The 23,266-nt window shown below is 38.4% G+C and overlaps 1 long non-coding RNA gene across 1 annotated transcript; it reads left to right on the top strand.

Annotated features, from left to right (window-relative positions):
- Positions 1-6,735: 6,735 nt before the first annotated feature.
- Positions 6,736-22,003, top strand: LOC147379302 (uncharacterized). The gene is made up of 4 exons (XR_015160130.1): positions 6,736-6,874; positions 12,214-12,351; positions 18,062-18,136; positions 20,199-22,003. It is a non-coding gene; the product is annotated as an uncharacterized LOC147379302 (long non-coding RNA).
- Positions 22,004-23,266: the final 1,263 nt, after the last annotated feature.

Raw genomic sequence — 23,266 nt, 5'->3', positions numbered from 1 at the left:
CTTGACTACTTTGTATTTGAAGTTATGTTTTAATTCAAAACTAACTAGTTCTTTAGTCATTGGGAACAAAACACTTTTAGCATTTAACTTTAGAATACTTGAAATCCAAATCTGACAGCATTCATTCTCATTAAAAGCTCAACTCATGATCCATGTTTGTACAAGGATTTGTATGTTACTTAAAATGTCCATGAAACAAGCTGCTTCTCTGCAAATTAATACTGCTCTTTCCATCTGTTCCCTAGGATCTTTGGAAAAGAAGGGAAATAGGGGAAAAGTGCAAAATTAAGGTGAAATGCTAACCGAAAGGTCATTCCAGTTATGGCCATCAAATCCCTAATGAATAACCATATTGTGATTATTGTGGCATCCATTTTGTGGTACTTACCTATTTTTAAACTAAATTGACCAGTTACAAATATATTTTCGTCTTCAAACATTTAGGGTATTTTCTCCATCTTCAGCCTGTCTTTTTTGATTTTGATACTAATTTTTCTTTTTTTGCATATTGCATACGTTCATTCACTGACTGATCTAATTCTAGATTTTTTTGTTTATAAAAATTTCATTCTTACTTGCTGTATAGATACTCTGTCAATACAGCAGTTCTACCCTTGAAGGAAAAGATAATCAACCTTTTCCACAAAAATGCATATTTCCAAGAAAGAGGAATTGTGTGGTAATGATTCATTCACATTATCCAAGTATTCTCCACTGAATTTCTTTCAGCTTAATTACTATGCTTAAATAGTTGTGCTTTTTTTTTTTTTGTATTCTTATTGTTTATTTTTATTGGCATTATTGAATACTCTAACAACATCTAAGTGTATTGCTAAGGGTACTACTGAATGTTATAGAGAGAGAGACAAAGGTGAATAACATAAATCAAAACTTGACTACAGCTTACTTCGTTTTCATCGGAAATATTATGTTTTGATGAAAGAAAAAAATCTCTTGGTAACATTAGCCTTATATTTTGAACAAACATCTTTAAAGATTTTTTTTTTTAACGTGGACCATCTTTTAAAGCCTTCAGTGAATTTGTTGCAACATTGCTTCTGTCTTATGTTTTGGTTTTTATGGCTGTTAGGCATGTAGGATCTTAGTTCCCTGAGCAGGGATGAAACCTGCACCCCCTGCATTGGAAGGTGAAGTCTTAACCCTTGGACCACCAGGGAAATCCCTGAATAAACAGCTTTAAATATCTATTTGTTTCTTCACTCAAAAAATATTTAGAAGCCCCACTATATGCTGGCCTCTTCTCTAGACTTGGGAAAACACTTATGAATTAGACTAGAAAAGGAAAGTCCCTTCTTCTAAAGGTCTTATGTTTTAATAGGGAAACAGACACTGAAAAGCAAAAAAAAAAAAAGTTGTAATTTCAAATATTTACAAGAGTTAAGAAGAAAGAAAACAATCATGGGAGATGGGAGGCAGGGCACCTTAGGTGTGTGGCAGGTGGGCCTATGGAAAGACATTTTTGAGTCAAGGGCAAGCTCATTGTCAATAGCCAGCATTTAAGGAGGAGAGACAGGTGCAGACAATGACCCTGAGGTGGAAACCAGTGTGTGGTGGAGAGGGAGCTGGAAGCATCTGCAGGGAGCAGGGGCCAAGCAAAAAAACTTGTATTTTATTTTAAATATAATGGAAAGCCACGGGAGGGTTATAAGCAGAGGATTAACGTAACCTGATTTACATTTAAAAAGAAACCTTTTTGTTTTCTTAATCTCTCATAGTTTAGAATATGTTGTGTATTATGTTTAGACAAAGCTAAGCTTCTCATTATGTAGTCAAAGACAAGTTTATAGGGCTATCATATTGTGTCATACCAAAGTGGTAGAAATATCTAACAATCTATGTGACAGTTCTTATATAGAGATTTAATAACTTTATATCAAAATGAAAGGTTAAAATCAAAATGAATGATTAAATCAAAATCAATACTCATAAATCTTTTTCTCAATGAGACCCTAACTAACTTAATTGCAGTAATTTTGATTACTCAAGAAGAATGTAAAATGCCACATATAAAGAAAAAGAAACCTGTAAACAATGGTGAAAAAAGTTGCATTTTGCTTAAATGCAACATTAGATGAGTGTGATAGAACCCCCTGACAAGAAGAACTTCTAACAAGTAGAGCTAATTTTAGGGAGGCTCAGAACTGAGCCTCATTTTTCCAATGAGATAAAAATATCCATAGATAAATCTAGGGACACTTTGAAGCATTCAGTGAGTCGTAAAAGAGCCACAGAGGAGGAACCGTTCTGGAAGAGGTAGGAGGCAAGGCCATACATTTTGGTATTGCTGGGTTTACTTTCTTTACGAGATTACTATCTAATTTCCCTTTCGGGAGTTTTACTTGGTTTCATGGGCTATTTCTTTGTTAGCAAGAGAACACTAAGATAGCATTCTTTAAAGAGGTTTCACTCTGGTGTATTAGTGGCCACAACTGGCCTAGCCACTTTCTTCACCCCTTCCTTTGTCTTCTCCTGATTCCAGTCCTTTGTGTAAGAAGGTTAAATTAATTCTTACATGCATGTGAAAAGTTACACAGTCGTGTCGACTCTTTGCGACCTCATGGACTATACAGTCCATGGAATTCTCCAGGCCAGAATACTGGAGTAGGTAAACCTTTCCCTTCTCCAGGGGATCTTCCCAACCCAGGTCTTCCTCATCGTAGGCTGATTCTTTACCAGCTGACCCACAAGGGAAGCCCCTTACTATGCATGCATGCGTGCTAAATCGCTTCAGTTTTGTCTGACTCTTTGCGACGCTATGAACTGTAGCCCTCCAGGCTCTTCTCTGCCCATGGGATTCTCCAGGCAAGAATAATGGAGTGGGTTGCCATGCCCTCTTCTACGGGATCTTCCTGTCCAGGGATCCAACCCACCGCTAACCCCACCCCCATCTCTTATATCTCCTGTGTTGTTGGCAGGGGGGTTCTCTACCACTAACGTCACCTGGGACGCTCCAGTTCTTACCATCAGTTCAGTCCAGTCGCTCAGCCGTGTCCAACTCTTTGCGACCCCATGAATCATAGCATGCCAGGCCTCCCTGTCCATCACCAACTCCCAGAGTTCACTCAAACTCATGTCCATAGAGTTGGTGATGCCATCCAGCCATCTCATCCTCTGTCGTCCCCTTCTCCTCCTGCCCCCAATCTCTCCCAGCATCAGAGTCTTTTCCAATGAGGCAACTCTTCACATGAGGTGGCCAAAGTATTGGAGTTTCAGCTTTAGCATCAGTGCTTCTAATGAACACCCAGGGCTGATCTCCTTTAGAATGGACTCGTTGGATCTCCTTGCAGTCCAAGGGACTCTCAAGAGTCTTCTCCAGCACCACAGTTCAAAAGCATCAATTCTTTGGTGCTCAGCTTTCTTCACAGTGCAGCTCTCACATCCATACATGACCACTGGAAAAACCATAGCCTTGACTAGATGGACTGTTGTTGGCGAAGTAATGTCTCTGCTTTTTAATAAGCGGTCTAGGTTGGTCATAACTTTCCTTCCAAGGAGTAAGCGTCTTTTAATTTCATGGCTGCAATCACCATCTGCAGTGATTTTGGAGCCGAAAAAAATAAAGTCAGCCACTGTTTCCACTGTTTCCTCATCTATTTGCCATGAAGTGATGGGACCAGATGCCACGATCTTAGTTTTCTGAATGTTGAGCTTTAAGCCAACTTTTTCACTCTCTTCTTTCACTTTTGTCAGGAGGCTCTTTAGTTCTTTCTGCCATAAGGGTGGTGTCATCTGCATATCTGAGGTTATTGATATTTCTCCCGGCAATCTTGATTCCAGCTTGGGCTTCCTCTAGCCCAGCGTTTCTCATGATGTACTCTGCGTAGAGGTTAAATAAGCAGGGTGACAATATACAGCCTTGACATACTCCTTTTCCTATTTGGAACCAGTCTGTTGTTCCCTGTCCAGTTCTAATTGTTGCTTCCTGACCTGCATACAGGTTTCTCAAGAGTCAGGTCAGGTGGTCTGGTATTCCCATCTCTTTCAGAATTTTCCATAGTTTATTGTGATCCACACAGTCAAAGGCTTTGGCATAGTCAATAAAACAGAAGTAGACGTTTTTTTCTGGAACTCTCTTGCTTTTTCCATGATCCAGCGGATGTTGGCAATTTGATCTCTGGTTCCTCTGCCTTTTCGAAAACCAGCTTGCATATTGATCAAATTACTCTACAATAACACTGTGTTATTAGTGGAAAAAAGTCACCCAGACTCTTTAGCCTACCCTAGTAATGAATTTTACGTTTGGTTTACTTTTATTTCCAAAAATCAAAACTATTTAAAAAATTTATTTATTTTTTAATTGACGGATAATTGCTTTACAGAATTTTGTTGTTTTCTGGAGCTGGTGATTAATAACCTGTCTACCAATGCAGGAGACGTAAAAACATTTAAAGATGAACATTTGGCATTATTTGATATTTAAAAAATGATGGTAAAATAATCAAGTTAAAAAACATTAAACAAAATTGTATCTCATCTTTGGGATAAAATTACATGTACACATAGGATAACAATTTGGGGGAAAATATATCTGCACTTGGTGACTGTCTCTGGGTGATAAGATTATAGGCTTTTTTGTTTAATTTTTAAAAACAGTTTCCAAATTTTCTGCAATGATCACATAAAATTTTCACCTAATGTATTAGTATCATATTTTTAAAATGTATTCACACACACTACCTAAACCAAAAGAGACTTCATAAAGGTCATAAGAAGATATGAGACTACAATTTTACTTTTGTGTTAGATGGCACTTCATAATTGCTGTCCAAAGACAAAGTGCCCGTCATAAGCACTATATATTTGAATGCCATCAGAAGATAATAGTTGGAATGATTAGTGCTTTTTCAGATGAATTAAATTAATGCAGAAACATTTTAAAGAACAAACTTACGAGATAAAAAAGGAATTCAAAAAGGAATTAAAAGGACATGAATGGAAAAATATTTAAAATTCGAGAAGTAAAGCTGAATACAACGGGTGTGTCAGGACACCTTTGTTATCGTATGCACTGCAGCTATCTTTCTGTCTAGCTATGTGTCCTTGCACAGGTCATCACCTCTTTGGGTCTCATATTCTTTATCTGTAAAATAATCAGGTTGAATGAGAGGACTATTTTTGGTTTTGATGACTTTTTGGTTTTAAGATTTTATAAATCTAGACTTCCAAAAAACAAGATTGGAGCCTTGGTTTTGCGTGCAACGGCCAACATATACATGGATCCACAAAACATTTTTGCTTTAGCTTTTGTGTTGTTGTTCAGTTGCTAAGTTGTATCTGACTCATTGCAATCCCGTGGACTGCAGCACACCAGGTTCCTTTGTCCTCCACTGTCTCTCTGCTTTTTTACCACCAGACACACCCACAACCGAGCGTCATTTCTGCTTTGGCCCATACGATTCATTCTTTCTGGAGCTATCAGTAACTGCCCTCTGCTGTTCCCCAGTAGCATATTGGACACCTTCTGACCTGGGGGACTTCTCTTCCAATGTCATATGTTTTGCCTCTTCATACTGTTCATGGTGTTCTCCAGGCAAGAATACTGGAGTGGATTGCCATTCCCTCTTCCAGTGGACTACATTTTGTCAGAACTCTTCACTATGACCTGTCTGTCCTGGGTGGCCCTGCATGGCATGGCTCATAACTTTATAAATTCCATGAGCCACTTTGCTCAGACAAGGCTATGATCCATTAAAGGGTGCTTTAGCTTTGGGAACACTTGAATATGCTAGTTATTGGCTGATTCCCTCAAGGTACCCTTCTGAATCAGGACTTTTGCACTTATTGTACCTTCTGCTCCTTCTCTGAGATATTTGCACGACTAATTCCTTCACCTTCTTCAAATCTTTGCTCAAACATCACCTTTTCAGTGTGACTACCCTGACTATTTAAAACGATAAGCTCCTCCCACATCCATCCCTATTTCCTGCTTTTTCTCTATTGTACTTATTACCTTCTAATATGTTATTCTTTTATTTATTGTCTATCTTCCCACACTAAAATTAAAAAGGGAGAGGGCAAAGTCTTTTTAACCTGTTTTGTTCATTCTTATATTTCCAAAATCTATAATAGAGCCTGGCACATATTAGATTCTCAATAGATAGTGTATAAAAAAATGAATTTTCCATTTTTATAACATCCTACATTTTCATTCAGTATTATGAAAATAAAACAATATGCCTAAAATCATGAACAGTGGGAAATTCACTGCAGTAACATGTATCTTTAAAAGAAAAAATATTTAAATTAGATGAAGATTTTTATTGAAGCAATTTTAATTTTTACAGAAATTTCAGAAGATATGCAAGCTATATATATTGGATCATATGTAGAAGTCCTTGAGAATTCTGTAGTATTCTGTAGAAAACAGAAGGTTGAAATTTTGATCAAGAATACACATTCCTTTGACGTTAGTCATTCTTAATCATATTTAACTCAAGGCACATTGAAATATTTTAAATATTTTGTGTAATAGTTTAGTTTAAATAGCATTTCTTTTACATAGGAACATTTAATAAATAGAATCACTCTAGGGGTTAAAGACCTTATTTAGTTTTCTTATAGATATGTCACTATAGTAACAAACATTGGAAAAACAAGTCTATTTTGAATTCATAAAGTCTAAGTGTTATGCATTAATGAATACCTAGACTAAAAAAATATCTTTTTTATAGACTCCTTGGGCTTTGTTTTCTTCATGTTTGGTTTGGCTGCTCTCATTTACATACTTGTTCTCATTAGGGTTTCAATTTCAGAGCTGGACTCACTCTGCAGTGGGAACAAATGTCTTGCCACGTGATACCAACTTTCCATTACATCTTGAAGCATTTGCAGTCCCAGAGGCAAAGAATTTATGGTTGGTACACGAGAGATGGAACCATCACATAAAAGAAGGCAAATTTGAAAACACTTTTTCTCGGTGCCAATATAGTTTTAACATAATGAGAACTCAGAATAATCATGTAATGACCAAAAATGAATCATTGTTAAAACACTGTTTTGGGCATAAAATAGCTAATGTTTCTAGTTGGCTGATAATTTTCATAGCAACCATGGTATTTGGCATGTCCTAAACACCTTTCATTAGAGGCCTTCAGATCTCTTTGAAGCAGTTCATTATACTCTGAAACAGTTCAGAGAATAAGAGAGAATAATCCACAAGTTTTGCTGATATTCTATAGCTGTGTAGAGGGCATCACGTAGCAAATACTGAAAATGCACTATGAGATTTCTCAGTAACTCTCTAGTCAAGTAGGAAATGGAGCAGATGCAGCAAGAGACATTCAGAATAAGTACTGAAAGTCAAGTCCCAAGTTAGAGTTTGGTCAGAATTCCAAACTTAATTGTTTTGTTCTTTTTTAAAAGTTGAAGTATATGAAATCCTTTAGTCTTAAAAAAAAAAGTAGATAAATCATGGAGGCTATTTCAATGAAGTTGAAGTGAAGTCGTTTGGTCGTGTCTGACTCTTTGAGACCCCATGGACCAGGCTCCTCCCATGGGATTTTCCAGGCAAGAGTACTGGAGTGGGTTGCCATTCCCTTCTCCAGAGGATCTTCCCCGCCCAGGGATCAAACCCTGGTCTCCCGCATTGTAGGCAGTTGCTTTACCGTCTGAGCCACCAGGGGATAATGAATCATGGAGGCTATTTCAATAGCAGGGTCACTATTAATATCCATAAAAATAACATGGCACCATATTCCCAAGGAGTTTTGTATACTTCCCATTTCTCCGTATTCCTTACCGTTTTAGAGGGTTTTTGGTGGCAAGTATTATTTTAGTTTTGGCTAGAAAATCAAGGGAAAAGAGTATTGAGAATAGCAGTCAATAACTGTAAGAACTAATTGTGTAACTGTTCACATCTCTGATCATACCTTGCACTCATTTTACACTTTATGGTTGTTAAACTCTTGCCATGTATCATATCATTTCACTCTTATAACCATATATCTATGACTTGGGACAAGTCATTCAGCCTATGGCCATGCTTCCCATTTTTACCAAATGGGCGGCATTTAATAGATATCCTTAACTAAGTCTACAGGAATGTTCCAGAATTAATAATAGTATAGTCCAATGCATTATGAACCCTTTAAAAGAAAGGTACTATTATAAGTGGAAAGTATATTATTTATCTAACTTGGGAAACCAAAATTTAGAGAGACCAAGTGAGTTGGCCTTAAGCATTTAACCACATTAGTCCCAAGAAATACACAGAATCAAGGATTAACATGTTTATATTTTATAGCTTAGGTAAAAAGCATGAGCTCTTATTACAAAGGGCAAGATATTGGCTCTTAAGTGGAAAATAGTACTTTCCAAAAACAGAAACAAATACTTATTCTGACCCATGAACTAACCAATTTTATTTAAATGTATCAAACTGAATATGATTTCATCAGTTATTGATCAACATTCAGGCTACATACATATGACAGCTGATGACAAAATCAGTTTATTTGAGGGACTTCCCTGGTGGTCCAGTGACTAAGACTCCACACTCCCACTGCAGGGGGCCTGGGTTTGATCCCTGGTCAGGGGCCTAGATCCTGCATGCTGCAATGAAGAGCAAAGATCCTGTGTTCTGCACCTAAGACCCTGCATACCCAAATAAATAAATTAATTTTAAAAATAAGTATGGAAAAAAACCCATTTATTTGAAAAGATACCCAATTTGAGCACTGACAAAATTATTTGTAGATAATTACAGAATTATCCTGTAATTATTCTGAATTATGTACACTGAAAGGAGAAATAGGTAATATTTTTGATAAAAATAGTATTTTCCAAATATGTATATATATCAGTTAAGTTCAGTCGCTCAGTTGTGTCTGACTCTTTGCAACCCCATGAACTGCAGCATTCCAGGCCTCCCTGTCCATCACCAAATGCTGGAGTCCACCCAAACCCATGTCCGTTGAGTCAGTGATGCCATCCAACCATCTCATCCTCTGTCATCCCCTTCTCCTCCTGCCCTCAATCTTTCCCAGCAACAGGGTCTTTTCAAGTGAGTCAGCTCTTTGCATCAGGTGGCCAAAGAATTGGAGTTTCGGCTTCAACATCAGTCCTTCCGATGAACACCCTGGACTGATTTCCTTTAGGATGGACTGGATGGATCTCCCTGCAGTCCAAGGGACTCTCAAGAGTCTTCTCCAACACCACAGTTCAAAAGCATCAAATCTTCAGCGCTCAGCTCTCTTTATAGTCCAACTCTCACATACATACATGACCACTGGAAAAACCATAGCCTTGACTAGATGGAACTTTGTTGACAAACTAATGTCTCTGCTTTTCAATATGCTGTCTAGTTTGGTCATAACTTTTCTTCCAAGGAGTAAGCGTCTTTTAATTTCATGGCTGCAGTCACCATCTGCAGTGATTTTGGAGCCCCCCAAAATAAAGTCTGACACTGTTTCTACTGTTTCCCCATCTATTTCCCATGAAGTGATGGGACCGGATGCCATGATCTTCGTTTTCTGAGTGTTGAGCTTTAAGCCAACTTTTTCAGTCTCTTCTTTCACTTTCATCAAGAGGCTTTTGAGCTCCTCTTCACTTTCTGCCATAAGGGTGGTGTCCTCTGCATATGTGAGGTTATTGATATTTTTCCAGTCAATCTTGATTCCAGCTTGTGCTTCCTCCAGCCCAGCGTTTCTCATGATGTACTCTGCATGTAAGTTAAATAAGCAGGGTGGCAATATACAGCCTTGACGTACTCCTTTTCCTATTTGGAACCAGTCTGTATATACATGATCAGAATAATATTTCATATGTAATAGTTAACTTCATCTGTGAGTATAGCCTTACCAAAGAGTTTACATATTGGAATAAAACTCCCTTAAGAACATTGGATATTTATGTCTCAGTTTGAATGATATGATATTCTCTAGTTTCTAAATTGTCATTCTCTTTAAAATATATTATTACCCAAAACTACAGGCCTAAAAAATTATTTGCTTGTTAGCATTTACTAAACATTGCTAACATTCTCAAATGATCATTTTAAATTATTTTATTTAAAACTTTTTTATAATGGAGAATTCCAGTATATATAAAAGTAGAAAGAATTATATAACAAGTGACAACAATTGCATATTTAGCAGGGTTCCTTGAAAATGGAGAAAAAGTGAGAACAGAGAGAGATGGAAAAGAATAAGTCTTTAGCATGTGCCAGGCAGTGTGGTAAATGCTTAAATGTGTCTTCATGGAATTTCTACGACAACGCTATGGGATAAGCATTATCACCTCTAGTTTGGAGATGAAGCTGTTGAGCCTGAGAGAGATTGAGGATTTCCTCAGGGGTTTAGAATCAGAGCCACATTTGAACTGGATCTGAGTGCCCGCCGGGTCCATGTTCTTGCCATGGCTCCATTTGATAATTTATCAACCACCAGATTAGATGTTCCCAAACTTGAGAAGAGAAACTACTTTCTGGATTTTTGTTTTGTTTGGAGATCTCATAATGGTGAAGGAAGAGGCCAAGAGAAAGTGGTTAAATCTGTTACGGATGAATTTAAGGAGAAGGGTTGCTGTTGTGAGGTTCTTGAGTGGGGAGGGAAGTGGGGAGAAGGCAGTTCCTTATCAAATGAAAGAAGCAGCACAGGCTTTCGGGTATGCCAGTCAATTAGGCTGATGCGTTGAGAACCTATACTGAGGTTGAATAAAGCTCTCTAGATGACTTATTTCTGTTCAGTTATATTAAGGAGTAGAGCTTTTCTGATACCAGATAAAGAATTTTATTTTTCTATTCTTAAACAAAACAACTGGAGGTGTTGGTCTGTCATTCTATTTCAATTAAAATGAAGATGCATCTTTAGCTGGAATGTATGTGTAACTGTCTTGGAATTAGACTCTCCAGGGTCAGACTATCCTCACACAGCAGACAAGCAAATTCCCGGGATACCAGGCAATGTTTTCAGCAGGCTGCTGCTACTTCCTGTCCCGGAGAAGGGGAGACTTTGGTTCTAATCTCAGCTGTGCAACTGGCAAATCATCTTACCTCTCTGGGCCTCTGTTTTTCCTCCTCTGAAAAATAAGTAGGCTGAACTGAACTGAACAATTTCTAGAACCCCTTCCTATGCTTCTTCCATGCGTTTCCATGAAAAGAACAGAAATCACAGTTTATCCCTTAGTCCCTTTGGGGGAATAAAGCAACATGGAAGGAATTACCTTCCATGGTAAAAATCTCTGTCTGCTATACAAATTTTAGTGTCCAAAGATTTAAAGTCCATTAATCCTGAAGACTTGCTGGGAAGCAGGTCAGTTGACATTTCCATACACTTATTTGAATGTGTTTTAGTGAAGTTAAACATTTTTTTCTGTAGGCTGAATAGAGTCAGATTAAAAAAAAAATTTTTTTTAACATTTCATTTCAAATGTAATTGACTTGTTTTGAGTGTCTTATTTAGGTGCTTTTAAAATCTCAAAGAATTTTGTCAAACATTCCCAAAACTGTGCTGCACCTTCAGAAATTATTTTAGGAAATATTTCTTGCTCTATCAAATGGAAAAAATGAAAATTTAAATGTTATATTATTTTAGTTATTCAAATATATATACCTTAATGATGGAGAAGGAAGTGGCAACCCACTCCAGTGTTCTTGCCTGGAGAATCCCAGGGACCGGGAGCCTGGTGGGCTGCCGTCTATGGGGTCGCACAGAGTTGGACACGACTGAAGCAACTTAGCAGCAGTAGCTAATGATGAATACATACTAAATGGAAACATTTTGCTATAAACTTACCTTCTGCTTTTGAATGACATAAAGTTTGTTATTTTATGAATGGGTGGATAACCTTGGTAAGAAAATGAGAAGACTTAAAATTGTGTGAAAATATAAATTCATCTTTCGGAATTGTCGCTTGCTCCACACACTGTTGATTTCCTGCCCACTTAATGAGCTCTGCCTACTTGCTAACATTACAAAGATGAGTAGATGAGTAAGATATACTCCCTGCTCCTAGGAAATCATAACTAGTAGATATTTGTAGTTTGTCTGGAGAAAAGGAGAGCTAATAAAGTTTTTCTATAGTATTACCTCATTTGAACTAGTGAAGTAGTACTATTATTTTCTTTATTTTACTCATGAGGAGACTGAGTCTCAAGGAGATTAAGTCATTGTCACGGTCAACATGTTATTTGCTCAGTATCTGTGGTTCTATTTAACAGAGGCTGGGACCATGTCTGTCCTTTTCTCTCTGCAGCTCCAGTGCCTACCATAGTACCTGAACATAATAGGTACTCAGTACACATTTGATGGATGAATAGATACTGGATTATTAGTATATCCAACAAATATTGGATTGTAGAGAAACATTAGTAACATTAGTCCTCTCCCTCAAGTAAGTACTCTTTTACTATGCCTTGCTACCTCTTTAATTATATCTGTTTAGTATTAACAGAATGAATGCTTCAGGTCTGGAAAAAGAATCATGGACCACCTAATATTTTAAATAAGGGAAGATTTCCTTTGAAAAGCAGAAGCTGAATACCCTTGCAAATCCCCCAGATTTAAAACTCAACCCTCAAAGTATTCTTTATGAAGAAACAATTATGTATCAAACTTTGCCATTGTTGATGGCAAATCCAATTATTTAGAAATCTTTTGGAATTAGCCATTAGAAGAGATGGCTGCAAGTTTGAAGGTCTAGAAGTACTATGTGTACTTTATTTGTTATAAATATGGGTGATATTTACAAAGCTCAGTTTATAGTTGATGCTAAGAAACAGGGTTATTAACACTTCAGATTATAAGAATGGAATTCAAATGACCTTGGCAAAATGGAGAGTTGTTAATCCTAAATAGGAACACATGTAGGTAGGAAAGACAGATGTACAATAGCTGCAATGTGCAACTGTGGCAGAAAGGAATTTAGAGTACAAATTCAGGAATCACAAAGTGATTCTTGCATTACATTCTCCAGACCATTACTGGAATACTCCCATCAGTCTTGGGCCTACCAGTTGAAGAGATTTTTTTTTAACAAGGTGGATGAGACTCAGAGGATACAGAAAATAACAAAAGACTAGAAATTGAGAAATGTAAAAACAGAAAACAAGTTGAATTTTAGTCATGTAAGTAATTTCTCAAAAATGTGTATCATCCTTACAACCCACTCTCAGAAGCTTCTCCAGATGTGCTTCACCAAAATGAAGGGATGAATCAAGGTAGGAGAAGACAGTGGATTCAGGACACAGGCAAAGGGAATTTCTAGAAGATAGGGAAGGGACAGCCTGGGTGGCCAGTATTCACTTGGTCCAGGACCATCCTTCTCACTGATGCAGGTTACAAGGTTCAAGGAAAGACTTCTTTAAGAAGGTAAACATGAAAGAATTTCTAACTTGTTTGAACATCTTCAAAAAAAAAAAAAGTTCAACAAGCTGATGGAGAGTTTGGGGTTCAATTTGTGATAGTACACAGAATATTTGGCAAAACACACAAAAACCAACTCCAAGGAAACAAGTTGGAGCCAAAAAGAAAGAATTATAGTATATAGATGACAAAACTGACATAAAAATAACACTTACATACTGACACTAACATAGATACTAAGTATTAATCTAACCAAGATTATGATCTGGTGATATTGAGTGGATGAAGAGATGAGGAGCAGAATGTGTGTGATGGTCAGGAAGAGGGTGGTGGAGAAAGCTTTGCATTAGATTTCACAGTAAGAAGTCTTAGCATAATCCTGCACTTCAAAAATCAAATTTGCATATAGACAGTCATAGCATACTTAAAATTGTGGGTGGTGGCAGTGGTTTTAGTCACTAAGTCATATCCAACTCTTGCGACCCCATGGTCTGTAGCCCTCCAGGCTCTTCTATCCATGGGATTTTCCAGGCAAGCATACTGGAGTGGGTTGCCATTTCCTTCTCCAGGGGATCTTCCCAACCCAGGGATTGCACCCCAGTCTCCTGCATTGCAGGCAGATTCTTTATCGACTGAGCTACCAGGGAAGCTCAAAATCGTAGGAGTAAACACCAAAAACATCAACCAACCAATGAATTCAAACAAATAAAACAAAATAGCTAAAAACATTGAATATAATGTAAGGAGAAAGGTATTGATGGGAGACACAAGGGACTGCTGTTTTTCACAGCAAGACATATAAATTGGATTCTTTAAATTATGTGCACGTGAGGATAAAAGAGGAGAGTGAAAAAGCTGGCTTAAAATTCAACATTCAAAAAACTAAGATCATGGCATCTAGTCTCATCATTTCATGACAACTAGATGGATAAAAAGTGGAAACAGTGGCAGATTTTATTTTCTTGGGCTCCAAAATCACTGCAGATGGTGACTGCAGCCACAAAATTAAAAAAATGCTTGCTCCTTGGAAAAAAAGCTATGACAAACCTAGATAGCATATTAAAAAGCAGAGACATTACTTTGCGAACAAAGGTCGACATAGTCAAAGCTATGGTTTTTCCAGTAGTCATGTACAGATGTGAGAATTGGACCATAAAGAAGGCTGAGTGCCAAAGAACTGATGTTTTCAAGTTGTGGTGCTGTAGAAGACTCTTGAGAATCCCTTAGACATCAAGGAGATCAAACCAGTCAATCCTAAAGGAAATCAACCTTAAATATTCATTAGAAAAACTGATGCTGAATCTGAAGCTCCAATATTTTCGTCACCTGATGAGAAGAGCCAACTCATTGGAAAAGACCCTGATGCTGGGCAAGATTGAAGCCAAGAGAAGAGGATGGCAGAGGATGAGATGGTTGGAAGGCATCACCAACTCAATGGACATGGGTTTGAGCAAACTTTGGAAGATAGTGAAGGACAGGAAGCCTGGCATGCTGCAGTCCATGGGGTCACAAAGAGTTGAACACAACTTAACAACTGAACAATAACAATCATTTTGATTGGCTTCTCTGATGGCTCAGATGGTAAAGAATCTGCCTGCAATACAGGAGACCAGAGTTTGATCCCTGGGTTGGGAAGATCCCCTGGAGAAGGAAATGGCTACCCACTCCAGTATTCTTGCCTGGAGGATTAAAACAAACCAAAAAAGAAATCAAATTAACATTAAAATCATTAACATAAAAATATAGTTAAGAAGTTACCTAATAATATTACCAAATATGGGGAAATTCGTGTTTTCTTAGAGTGGTAACTAGTTGCTGTATTTGTGAAGTTAAGATTTTGGCTAATGCTCTGTTCTAGTAAGGGTTGATTTAAAGGAGTTGCTAAATGAGTGAGGTGTTTCCTTTCCTGGAGCTGTATGGAACTAACAATCCACACTCAATGGTCTGGCATGACTTATATGCAGTGATGGAGTAAGGTCCGGGTTGCATTGCCTTGGCTCATCTTCTAGGTTCCTTATAACTCTGTGGGCCTCTGGCAGAGGTGTGGTGTGAAGGACAGAACAATAGTAATTTAAGTCATATTATGATGGCATCTATTTAACTCATACAATCAAGAATAGAATTTAAAAATATATATGTATATGTATATGTATGTGTGTATATATATACACACACACACACACATATATACACACACTCGAATATTCAAATTATTATTGCTCTGCATCTGTGAGGAGATTACTACCTCTGAAAGGAAGGAACTTAAATGTTTTGAATATCTTCCAAGTGCCTCACAAACATAATTTCATTTAATCACTCAGCACTGCTGAGGTGGGTATCACATAGCCCCATTTTACAGATGAGGAAATTACAGTTCAGAGAGGTTAGGTAACTTTTCTTCTGTGGTCACATAAATAACATAGGATTGAGCCGGTCTGTGTGTCTACAAAGCCAGTGTTCTGTTTTACCTTTATGCCTATATGCTTGTTTTAATTTTAACATAATGTAAAAAAACTAGTTCTCCCACTCTGAATGAATATGCTTTGAAAACAACTGATTTGCTCAGATTAGATAGCTATTTTGATGTCTTGAATTTTTTTTTTTCAATTTTTTTGGTCACTCTGCATGACATGTGGGATTTTAGTTCCCCGACCACGGATGAAACTCGCACCCGCCACGTTGGATGCACAGTCTTAACCACTGGACTGCCGAGGACGTTCCCATTTTGATGTCTTGTAGATACAACTTGAGTGTTTATGTGTTGCATGTGGCCTAGTTCTGTGAGAGGACAGCCTGTAGGTGATGGAATAGTCAAAACATGTCCCATCCAACCAGTCTCCCAAATTGCAGTATAGCCCCTTGAGACCCTGTGAATCAGAGTTTATAAACAACTATTCATAGACACAGGTGTTTTCCTTAGGCTATTATTTATGTGAGGCAGCTAAAAAGCAACTATTTTTTCCTTGCTAAGTATTAACTCTAGCACCTGGCTCACAAGGGCAGGGGAGGGAGGGTGGAGAAGAAACCCTTTCGAAAGAGAATCTGAAGAAGCCCACTGCAGAGAGAGGATGGCAAAGAAAAGACAGCCTTTGAAGAAAAGTCTTCCTAAGGAATAAGGACCACGTGGTCCTGTCGTCCTCCATAATCTAGATGCCAAGAATAACTGATCTTGGTTGAAGAGCAACTTGCCACTTACTCAGCTTTGTGATTCCACTTGAAATAGATTTCCAGTTAAAAGATTAAAAAATGACAACAAAAGCCATCTCTTTGTTGCTGCCTCTCAAATGTGCTCTTAACAAATATTGACAGCTCACTGCCTATGATAGGAGTGCCTATTTTCACAATTGAAATGCTTCCATTCAATAAAGAAATAAATTTTTAAAATGTAGCCAGTAATTATTTTAATTTTTTCAGAATTGACTCACAGTAAAATAGATTTCTCACCTTTAATATAGGTGAAAGAGTTTCTACTTTGTATTATTGAGTTTCTATATTGTATTATTTCATTTTCCCTACCTCAAACAGAAAGAAAATTCCTTTTAACCATTCATCAGTTAGATTCATCAATCCCTTGAATTGGGAGCCATTCTTCCCTGGTAGCTCAGACTGTAAAGAATCTGCCTGCAATGCAGGAGGGCTGGGTTTGATCCCTGAGTCAGGAATATCCCCTGGAGAAGGAAATGGCAACCCACTCCATTATTCTCGCCTGGAAAATCCCATAGACAGAGGAGCCTGGTGGGCTACAGTCCATGGGGTCACAAAGAGCTGGATGTGACTGAGCAACTAACACACTTGAATTGAGCACCTGCTACACTTTGGGGACATCAGGTGACCGTGACAGGTAGCTGGCCTGGAGGTCTCATTTTCTACTTAGGAATGATGGTGGAGGCAGAGAAACCTAGATTTGGAAATAGACCATGATGACTGTAAAATTGTATACAAAGGTTAAGACAGCGCAAAAGCTATTAATAGTCAGACTAACTCTGGGACTTTTCAGACAGTCTCCCACAGATGAGGTGAAGTTCTGGTTTGGTCCTGAAAGCTTTGGGCGAGTTTGCCAGTCAGGCAAAGGGGACTGAAGACATTTGTTAAGGATGACAAAAGAATGGTGTATGGGAAAGGAATAGAGTCGAGAACCAAACAGTGTGTTTGGGGAATGGCATGAGGCTCCTTGTGGTTAGGGTAAGGAGTAAATATGGTAGGGTGGTGGAGGTAAATACGGGAGGTGGAGAGATAAGAAGTAGGACATCCCACAGTATGTAATAGGAGTAACAGGCTCCAAGACGGATTGTCAAGAAAACACTGACGACAATGAGGGTGGGCTAGCGTGAGGCAAGAGAGTAGTTGGTTGCCCAAGTGGGAGATACACACAGAGTTCTTGAACGTGTGATAATAAATTTATCAAGGAGGGGATGGTAAGGAATCAGAAGTTATTTAAAAATGTGAAGCACTAGGACTTCCCTGTGGACCAGTGACAAAGAATCCCCTTGCAATGCAGGGGACATGGGTTTGATCCCTGGTTGGAGCAACTAAGCCCCTGAGCTGCAATTACTTGAAGCCGGGAAGCTCTGGAGCCTGCATGTCACAACTAAAGGATCTGTGCACTGTAGAAAGATTCCACATGCTGCAACTAAGACCTGATACAGCCAAATAAATAAATACATTTTTAAAAATGTAAAAGACTATGTCATATTATAAAAAGATATTAATTATTGGTATTTATTATCTGTCCTAACTAGGAATGTGTTGTGACAAGCTATCCCTAGTTAAATGAAGATTTCCTGTGACCAATCTAATACACAATGCCTTCTACAGTAAGTATGTGCTACCATCCAACAGTCCTCTCTTGACTCCCCAGAGTTTATCATGGAAGCTATGTGTGGAACCAGCTCGTTTTAGTCTCTTTAAACATCCTAAGATAAACTTAGATCGCTTATTTGATTGTTAAGGATCCTGCAGAAGACAGTTAATTTTACTTCTAGCACATATGATCATATCTGTATAACTTTGTGTAATTGGTAAAATGGCGAACTTTGTGTAATTGGTAAAAGTTAAGGCCTGTGATTTTATAAGCTTTTCACTCAGATGAATGAATTGATGGCCTTGTTGCAGCATTCCAGACTTGGGATAGAATGAAATTCAAGTTTCTTTTAGCCTTCATTTTAAGGAACCAAGTGGCCCTTGTAATTAGATGTATGAACATTGGTAAATATACATATTTGGATCTGACCATGATTTAACATTTTGACAAACACCTATGCTAAACCCATCAATGAGACAGCTGAGGAAAAAATTTCTGGAAGAATTTTTACTGTTCTTCAGTGCTCCTCAGGCAGGAAGCCACAGGAAATATGTATTGTGGTACATATTTCCCTGCAGGATTTGGTGTGTCATTCATTGTACACAGTTCTGCTTTCCAGCTGCCTGTAGTTCACATTTTTGTACTTGCTTTTCCCTCCAGGATAATTCAATGAAGTCAGTTCCTCTGAGATAGAAAATGTCTTTTTATTTTTTTTAAGGTCAGAGGTTTTTTTCTTCCTTCCCGATTGAGAGATAAACTTGATTAAACAGAAAAGATTTAAGTAGTCAGAATTAATAATTTTGACATATGAAAAACTGTGATTGCAATTTGAAATAGTCATTAGATAATTTTATTAATCTAATAGGATGAGTGTTTTTTGGGCTAAATGAAAATAAGGTCTGTCAAATTTGGAGCAGTTTAAAATGTAATAAATTAGAATCTGGGATATGGAAGCGGAAACCAGCCTTTTCTGAGAGAACCTTACTGCTATTTTATTAGATATGGTTTTTTACTTTAAAATTTCTCTGCATTTCTTTTCTTCTCACTATCCTGCACCCAATCTTTAATGTAGAGTAAAATATTTCCCCCACTTTGAAATGGGAAGTAGTGAATAGAATGCTTGAAAATCAGTTAGTATTCTCATATTAAGCAACTTTTTAAAAACATATTTAGCTGTGGTTTTCCGATCTGCCTGTGCATGAAAAGCACCTGGAGTACTTAAAACAAACGAACAAACAAAAACACAAACTTCACCCCAGAATTACTGAATGGGGTTGAGCCTGGCTGTTCACATTTCATAAAATCTCTCAGGCTCACTCTAATAATATAAGCAGAGTTGAGACCACTGACTTCTACTTTTCTTTGTACAGGTATCTCCAGGTTCATTTTTAACCAGCTAAACTTGACTCCCTTATCACCAGCTCAGAGATGGCTGCTGGGAAAACTGACAGTCAAGTGCAGTGGTCTAGAAGAGAGGAGTCCAAGATGATTTCTTAGGCTATGGGGAAAACATGAGAACTTCTATCTTTATTTTTGAATCTCATCCTCTAACAAAGTCTGTTTCAAAAATATTTTATGGTGCACATATTAATACAACAGAATTTTTTTTTTAAGTCTGGGGATGTACCATCAAAATCTTCACAACCTTAGAATTAGGCAGAACAGAAAAGACTCATTTCCCTATTACTTATGTCTCTTGATTCTTTATGGTCACTGAAACAGCTCAGATATTGGTTTTTTATGTGTCTATCAATTGCTTCAGAGTTTTCTAGAGCTATGTATGAAGTCCTGCAAGATGGTTGTCCCCTACTTGATAGCCTAGAAAGGCCAGTATTATATGAAAACCCATCAAACACAGTCTTCTCTTGCTGAATCTTAGCTTTTTCCAGAGTTCCCGCTACAACTTCATTTCCTGGTCCCTTCTTGTGGTAAAACTTGTTCTTGTCCTTCTAAACTCTTCTAAAATGCTCAAGTAATGCCTTCGAAATATCTCTTGATATTAGGGAATTGTTTTTAAGATATAATATTGATATTGTGGTTATTTAAAAAGAATAAAAAGAATCTTTGTTTTTTAGAGATACGTATGTAATCTTGAAAGTCCCTTGGACTGCAAGAAGATCAAACCAGTCAATCCTAAAGGAAATCAATCCTGAATATTCATTGAAAGGAGTGATGCTGAATCTGAAGCCCCAGTAATTTGGCCACTTGATAGGAAGAGCCAACTCATTGGAAAAGACCCTGATGCTGGGAAAAATTGAAGGCAAAAGGAGAAGGGGACAACAGAGGATGAGATGGTTGGATGGCATCACCAACTCAATGGACATGAGTTTGAGCAAGCGCCAGGGAAATGGTGGAGGACAGAGAAGGCTGGTGTGCTGCAGTCCACGGGGTTGCAGAGAGTCAGAGATGACTTAGCAACTGAACAACAATGTAATGTATATGGAATGTGCTTTAAACTAATATGAGAGTATATTTAACTACAATAAAGTGGCTCAGTGGTAGAGGATCCCCCTCCTAATGCAGAAGATGGGGGTTTGATCCCTGGGTCAGGAAGATCCCTGAAGAAGGAAATGACAACCCACTCCAGTATGCTTTCTTGGGAAATCCTGTGGACAGAGGAACCTGGTGGGCTACAGTCTAAGGGGTCGCAAAAGAGTCAGACAGGACTTAGTGACTAAACAACATTAACTCCCACCTTGTCCTTTTCATCTGCCTTTAGGATTTTCCCATCAAATCACTTGGTTCTCTGCCTCACCCCAAGTCCGCCTCAGACGTCAAATACTCCCTCCACTCTAGTCAGCGCCCTCAGGTCATTTTCTCACCCCACCACCTAGTTTTGCCAGGCCGCCTGGCAACAGCACAATCTTTCTCTACTGTTTTTCTCTTCTTGCCTGGCTGGGGTGACACCAGAGCCAATCAGGTAGCTCTGCTTGTGTCTTCTGTGAGTGGATTCTTGATCTCTTGGCTCTGGTCTGAAGTCTTCCCCTGTGGGCTCTGTGTCTTCCAGCCTCATATCACAATCCTGCACGGGGGGATTTCAGATATTTACTGATTGGGAGGAGGCAACCTTTCTGTTCCTTTCTCTGAGGCCCAGTGGAAACCACCCTACTCCTTGTCTCCGTGAAATGGAAAGTCTAGAGGCAGCTCTCGTAGTTTCTGCTGGGGGAATTTCTGGGATGTCTATTTATTTTCCTAAGCTTTTATATTCTTTTTAAATATATGAGTTGCTCTGAAAGTCCCTAAAGCATTTATTTTCATAACTGTAATGAATCCCTGATATTTGGAGGGTTTTTTGAATACCTTAGATATATGTAATCTCACATGTACGAGTGTCTATCGTCTTTTGTTTGTTCTTCTGTTCTTTGTTTTTGTAGCGTGTGGGGCACCTGCTTTGTACTTTCTGTTGCTATACAGAGAAGCGCCACTCTTAGCCACTGGAGTACACGCTCCATCCCACTGTCTGCATCTTATTTCCTTCTTAACTTTCTGGTCCCCCATCCCTAGCATGGCCATTGGATATTGCATCACCACTTCCCTTTCCTCTAATGTCCCGTGACCTACCACGTGAAAAGTGTTGGGCAGTGTGAACAGCTAGCATCTCAGCATTCATCTCCCCTTATAGCTGGGCCTGGGTTGGGGAACTGAGGGGGAAGGGCTGGAGCTGGGAGAGGGAGAAGAAACTGATAATTGTTCACTTTCTCTTCTCTCTTTGCACTTCCAATTTTAGAGTGAGGAGAGACAAATCTCCCATTCAGCTGGGATTTCAAGGACACTAGAATAACAAAGCTTAGGACCTGTCAGTCCCATTTGCACACTCCCCACCCCCCGCCCCCCGCCCACCCCAGGACTGAGACCAAACTGCAAGGCAGTCCCAGAAAAATAAGAAGAGAAGGAGCAGGCCATGGGAGAAGAGACAGTAGGGGAGGGGAAAGAAGAAGGTGAGGAGGAGGAAACATTTACTCTTTCATTTAGTTCTTCTTTTAGAATGAAGCTGAATTATCTTGTGCCTTACAGCATTAAAAATGCATTTCACTGGACCTCTGATGAGATATTTGAAATGTCCAAATGGTAGGGGAGCTATTGATATACTAGGAGTTTATGGGCAAAATGAGGCAATTTTTCAAATACTCCCTAACGCAAGAAGTTCCTGACTTTGAAAAGACAGTCATTTGTTGACTACGTTTATCCACATTTACTTCCAAACTCCTCAATAATATATTTCATATAATACACATTTCCCATCAGATTGATGTTTTGACTCAATTTTCCAGGCTTTTAATAGCAATTGCCTAAGACTCCTGCTTTTGCCTATATAGACAAGGTCTATGTGTTGACAAATTTGATTTATTCTTTTTGTATAAATCCAGGCAGGGGTGTACAGATAACATTTATATATATATATATATATTTTTTTTTTTTTATTGCATTGATGATACGTTCACATAAGGAAACTCAGAAAAACTACCAAAAAAACCCAACAAGGATCAACCCTCAGAGAGAATTGCTTAGTATTTGGTGCTTATCCATCAAATCAGCTCTATCCACATATGTATTTCTTTTCCTTTTCTTCCCCAGTAGGGATCATGGTGATCGTTCTACTCTGAACCCTTCTTTTTATTTAATACTACATCACAGCCCAGGTGGATCAGTGGTAAAGAACCCGCCTGCCAATGCAGGAGACATGGGTTTGATCCTTGGGTCAGGAATATCCCCTGGAAAAGAAAGTGGGCTACCTTCCTCCAGTATTCTTGCCTGGAAAATTCCATGGACATAGGAGCCTGGTGGACTACAGTTTATGAGGCCTCAAAGAGTTGAACACGACTAAGCACATACAAATAGACACATATACACACACCACAGACCCATTACTATGTACACTATAGGATTTTTAAAGTATAAATTTTATTGCAGTATAACATGCAGAAAATTCACAGATTGTAAGTGTGCAGCTTGATGAATGTTCACAAAGTGAACACACCCATGTAACCAACAGAACGCAACAGGCACCCCAGAAACAGGACATACCAGCACCCCAAAGCTTCCCAAAGCCCCCTTACAAGTACTGTGCTCCATCTCAAGTGTTACTGCTATCTTGACTGCTAAAACATAGACTTCCCCATCCCTCCCATTTTTGAACTTTATA

The sequence above is a fragment of the Bos grunniens genome, chromosome 1, assembly GCF_055505025.1.
Source record: "Bos grunniens cultivar Pamir isolate PY7600 chromosome 1, Bosgru_T2T1.0, whole genome shotgun sequence".
NCBI lineage: Eukaryota > Metazoa > Chordata > Mammalia > Artiodactyla > Bovidae > Bos > Bos grunniens.
The sequence above is the reverse complement of the archived record's forward strand: the minus strand, read 5'-3'. Positions and strand labels throughout refer to the sequence as shown.